The sequence below is a fragment of the Mastacembelus armatus genome, chromosome 16, assembly GCF_900324485.2.
Source record: "Mastacembelus armatus chromosome 16, fMasArm1.2, whole genome shotgun sequence".
Taxonomy (NCBI): Eukaryota; Metazoa; Chordata; class Actinopteri; order Synbranchiformes; family Mastacembelidae; genus Mastacembelus; species Mastacembelus armatus.
The window spans coordinates 16,615,848-16,621,959 of record NC_046648.1 but is presented as its reverse complement, the minus strand read 5'-3'; positions in this window follow the sequence as shown (position 1 = coordinate 16,621,959).

Sequence of the window (6,112 nt, the reverse complement as noted above, 5' to 3'; positions counted from 1 at the left end):
GAGAACTACTGTATGTGTGAAAAAACAAAGTGGTTTAAAAGCTTTTGGAGCTGCCCAAAATCTGATGAACTGCCTGTGTTGTCACCTCCACCAGCTGACAGAGTAACATCACCATCCCTATAGCCCTACTGCTAGCATGGATAAAACAATACTGCACCAAACAACAAAGCTGACTCAGAAATTCAGGTTGCAGCAGAAAAAGCTGTCTAAAGAGTTTGGTTTTAAGTGCTGTTTTTTTTTTTTTTTTTCCTTCCAGCTTTTCTATTTTCCTTTAAACAAGTCAATGGAAATAACAAATGGTGCATTTTAATTCATTAACTGAAATTTGTGTGAATTCCCCAAAGTTATCTGGTGGAATGGAGCTTTAGCACGTCTATGAGCCTCTGTGTCTGCAGACTGCTGCATTGCACTTTCGTGTCTACCTGCTTCACAGGCCTATTATAGAGACATCCGGGGAGTAACAGAGGCCGACAGAGACAAACAGGTCACCCTTACCTGGACTGCAGGATAAACGATTTCCCCACCACCACTGCTCTACCTTCTTATGTTTTCTTTCTCTCCAGGACCATCCCTCCATTCACTCAGCCCCATCAGCCCACCTCTCCTCTTTTCTGTCTGTCTGCCATCAGACTGCTTCTTTCCATCCTCTCTCCCCTTTCCTTCACACCCTCCACCACTCTTCTCTCCATCCAAACCCCATTTCTGTGCCCTACCCCTCGACACAGCAGAATACATACTAAAAAGGTGTGTGTATGTGTGTGTGTGTGTGTATGTGTGGTTAGAGGGAGAGGGTGATGAGAGGAGGACAGTGTGTACCATGACCTTACTTGCAAATCGTTGCCTCATGTACAGTGAGCATGTCCTTGTTGCAACCCCATAACAGCTTCTAGCCCCAGTCCACAACGCGGCATAAGCAAACACACACCCTCGCGCGCGCGCGCGCACACACACGCACACACACACACACACACACACACACACACACACACTCCCACACACACACAAACATGTTTACCAACTGCTTCCTCTCAGTCTCTCTTTTTGCAGCAGGATTGTGCGCTCATTTTCTACTCTGAACAATTCACTGTTTGCTTGGTTGGCATTTAACAGATAGCACAACTGATACTCCATTCTTGTAGCAAAGTGTTGCAGCTGAGTATAACAGCTTTTTTAAGTGTGACACCTCAGTCAGGTGGAATAAGGAAGAAGAATGTGCCCGCAGCCTGTTCTTCTTTAACTGTCACAGAAAGGGACAAATGATGGCTGACTCTGTTACCACTGCTTCAAAGATGCTCATGTCCTTTTAAAAAGCCCTGGAGCGCTGGCATTTAACATTAACACATGACAGGTGCCGTCATGCATTCAGTCCTGAGTCACCAGTGAGAACTTGTGTATTTACGCATGCAATCTTATCTGCTGATGTATGATGTATCACATGCATACTGTATGCGTGAATGCTTAGGTGTGTGTGTGTGTGTGTGTGTGTGTGTGTGTGTGTGTGTGTGTGTGTGTGTGTGTGTGTGTGTGTGTGTGTACGTGTATGTGTAGGCCTATGCTGCCGTGGCATAAATCACTAGAACTGAGCAGGGAGCTGGTACTGCTCTCTCCATCTGTCTCTGTCTGCAGGGGTGAGGTATTTTACACTGATGATAGGGTGAACAGAAAGAGGCGAGAAAAAGTGAGCCATGCTCAAGTTGTTTGAGATGAACAGAAAAATAAATCCTGGGGTAGCGCGGGGCAACGGGCAGAGTGTGCATCATGTGAATATCTGTGGAGATTCAGAGGAAAGGATGCATCGAAGCCTTCATTTCACATAATCCGCATCTCTACAGGGCCTGTTACCCACTACCTTAGATCTGCTTGTGTGAAACAGATTCTGTGATCCAGTGCTGAGAAATAATGCTGCCCATGTTATGTTTTGGTATGCAGTCCTCCATCTGCTGCAGGCTGCAGACTGGATACATATGAATGAACTCAATATCTGTCTGGCTGCCTTGCTTCAGAAACATGAACATACCATTCATAGACTAAATGTTTTGTTCTATGTTCGTGCATAATGATTCTTCAATCCAGGAAGTGGCTCGGTAAATGGGCTGGTTTCCTCCCATTCATCAGTCCTGTTCATCTCCTCTTAACAGGAGGAACTGAAACAGAAAAGCACCTGAACATATGTAGCCAATGCCCCCTAATCAAGCTGTAACACTGACAAGGGAAAACACCCATCAAATATAAAGCACAGAGAGCAAAACTACTACACTGAGCCCCTAAAGCATCCAGAGATTCTTCCCAAACTGACCCTGTCGTACCTGTCCTACTTGTAGAGAGTGGAGAAGTGTACTTATAACACACTCACTAGCAGACTCTGACAGCAGCACTACTGGACACATTGCTGTGAGCCTCATTGAGCTGCCCCTGCTCCATCTATACCCACAAGACACTAAGTGAGCTTAGTGAAAAAACAATTCAAAAGCTGGAATAGGTTTTGATCCCCCACTTATGACTCGAGTTGCATCCCTCATCCCTGGATTACAGACTTTCGAAGAGAATGAATAATGCAGACAGACATGAGGAGAGACTGTTGGCCTATACGGGTCTTCCATTGAAGGAGAGAGCTTCATGCTTGGCTGACTTGGTTGTTAAGGTAGAAGAAGCAGAGCCTCTGCTGACAGACAACTAGTAGCTTGCTACAGTGCAAGATTTGGTTCTGGACTCTACAATTAGCTCAACCATAGCAGTCTCTCTTTGGAAGCCGTCTGAGGAGTTTAGACAGACAGATCCATGCCAGGATTTTTTTCTAAACAACTTCTCAATTGCAACTGAAAACTGCATAGTAACAATGTCACAGGATGGTGCAAGGATTAAATAAAGATTCTTGAAATATGCTTATTTGATTTCTTTCAGAGTGGCATGAGAGGATCAATACCACTGTGCTCTCTTTACAGTTTACACAGAGATACCACCAGCAGCTTAGCTTAGCATGACAACTGGAAACAAGGTAAAACCTTTATCTGGGATCTGTATACAAAAAAAAAAATCTATTTACCAACACATCTAAGGCTCACTAATTAACACATCATATCTACACATCTAATTGGTTCCCAAATGGGACTTTTTTTAGTGGGACGTTACATAAATTGATGGCTATTTTCTGTTTATTAAAAAAACTAAAAAACTGTATTATTGCATTCTGACTTTAATTTGGACCAGTTTGAAACTTATGACCAGTTTCATAAAATTAACATCATTGTTAGGCAGTATTAAAGACATAAAGAACAATTTACTCCTGTTTTTACAGGATGGTGTGATATGCTGGGAGCAATAATTTACTGGAGTTACTATTGATTGCCTGTAATATTGTTTTGGTACCGGTTTTTAATTTAGGCTTAAAATATATTAGTCTTTGTGAAAATGAATAATTAGTTTTTTATGAGGAACTACAGTTTGTGACTGAGACTTTGCAGGTAGATGGTTTTACAGTTCCTCCATCTTTCACTTTGTTTCTTTTTTATTCATTAGCTAAAAACATAATACATTTCATCATCACGCTTACTTTCAACTGTTGCTTTTTAATTTTGTTTTAGTATCATTTGTTTGAAGATTTCACCATAACTTTCCTAGACAAAATTAATCACTGGTTATCTGACAAGTGCTCCCAACCAAGAAATAAGTTAACACAGCTCATTTTTGCACTTAGGCTTTGGTGCATGGATTATGCTATCCCTGGACAGAACCAGGCTGTTTCCTGTGGTTGTGCTAAGCTATGTCAACTGGCTGTAAAATGTAGCCATGCAATTAACGAACAGGCATAAATGAGGTATTTATCTTCAAATCTTATTCTCAGCAAAACGCAAATAAACATATTTCAAAAAATGTACAGTTATTCTTTTAATACTGTTTTGTAAGGGATAGTTGGTATTGAGAATACTGGTATGCAAGGACGTGCTCTACCCTGTGTCCTATGTAATGCTCATTGTGTAAAAAAACATTCTAAAATACACTGCTGATAATGTCGGTGAGAGGGATTGGTGCACCATGAGCACACATATAGGATTCAATCCATTTCCATTTATACAATATATATTTTGTACAGACAGAATCCCACGCACGTGATGAGGTCCATCTAATCTGTGAGTGCCTGTGGTTGAGAGAATATTGAATAAGGACACATAGGGTAGTTCATTTCTACAGTACTGCTACTGTAGGTATGACCTTGGAGGGACGGGAGCCTTTAAAGCACCATCAACATGGATGAAGTACTGTAGGTGAGCACATCTACCAGCTCTCCCCACTTCCCTGAAAAACTAACAGAGGAGGCATCTCTTGGACACAAGCATGCATACATGCACAGGCGCTCAAAGGATCAGCCAGGCATGCACAAACCCCCGGCATCTATTTTTCATTATTACACTGCAGTGAGCTGCAAGCAAGGTTTGGTTATGTTACGCTGCAGAGGTGTAGACACTGAGTGCGTGAAGAGGGCTGTCACTGACACCCGGCCTCAAGCACAAGTCGTTGCTATAAAGTAGAGAAAAGACCCAGTGGGAAGCAGAAAGGCAGCAGGGAGTATCGTAGTCTAGTACACATTCAGTGCTGGAACTCAGCTGTGCCCTTTGCAGGCACACATACAATAAAAAACACAATCACTCCGACACACACAGGCCTGTTTGTAGCACACACTTTGTTTTGCTGCAATCTTGCTTCTGCGAGACTCTCAAGAGGACAAAAGTACAGTTCAGGTGAAGGCAGTATAATCAAGTGTACAATAAGGATCAAATCATTTTGTGTCATGCCCTGTATGAAATCCTGTCCCATGTAATTTTGTTTTCTGTCCTGTATGAGGAACTCCAGATCATTTATGACACATATTAAATTCCTTGACCATCTAAAATATGAAGTGTGATAAATTGCTAAGAAAGGTTTGCTTCTGCTAACGTCGCACAGATGTGACATGTCAGGATTGTCAAAACAGTAACAACAGCTACAGACATTCAATAACAAACAGAACAACACAGTAAACTCATCATCAGGACATGAAACAAAATGATCTAATACTCTCGCAAAATAAAGCATCACCTTTCTAAGACCTAAACCATAAAAAAAAAAGACATTGCCAGTCATTTTTGTAGGTATGACCACCTTTTCAGCATTATCAAAAAACAAAAATGTCCTCACCTCTTTGTTTATTCCTGTTGCCCCTGATATTGTGGAACACTGTTTTATTTGTTTAACATCAACACATCTAAGGTATAAATTCTGGGGCTTTTTTCCCTTATGGTTTGCATGAACAATTCAATTTAAAGATCACTTTACATATCTTTCTGTTAGTCCGTTCAAGGACCTTCTTTTATCATGGGTTTTAAGAGATGCAGGCCTCTCTGCATGATTTGAAACATATTTAAATTCTTATCACAAACCAGCGCAGGTTGTGACAGATTCACCTGGCTGGATGGCTGGCAGGGGCAGACTGGGAATGAAAAACAGTACAGAAACACAGCATGTGGCAGGGTGGTCGTAGTACTGCCTCACATTACTATTACTACACCTTCATAATAGCTGCGGTAGAACCGTCACTGAGGACACAGCAGAGATCCTGCAGCCTGACACTCACTAATTTAATTACATTTTTATTGATTGTCAGCGGCGCTGCTACACCTGACCCCATTACACTGCTGGTTCATAAATTCATATGGAAACGTGTAAAGTCATTTTATGCTGCGGCACCTGTCAGGTGGAGTGTCACGTGACGTTTATGCGGTTAGAACAGCTTTAACAACTACGGGGGAGTAATAGAGGTGTGAATACACATGCAAACGTAGAAGACACTGGTTATTTCGCCTACTTACCATCAATGCCACTTGTTCTGAAATGACACTGGCTGTTGTGGATGTGTCTGCTGCCACCCGGCCTTCCTCAACAATATCCCTGTTGTTATTATTTTTAACATCACAGCCAAAGAGCTTAGATAATATTTTCTTATCTTGTCGCAACAACTCCTCTTCTGTTTTAGATTATTTTTGCCAATAAATAAATAAATAAACAAATAAAAATGTCAGACGCTTCTCGTGATTTCAACTGCTCTTCTTCTACGGTTTTCGCTGGATTTGCAGCAGTT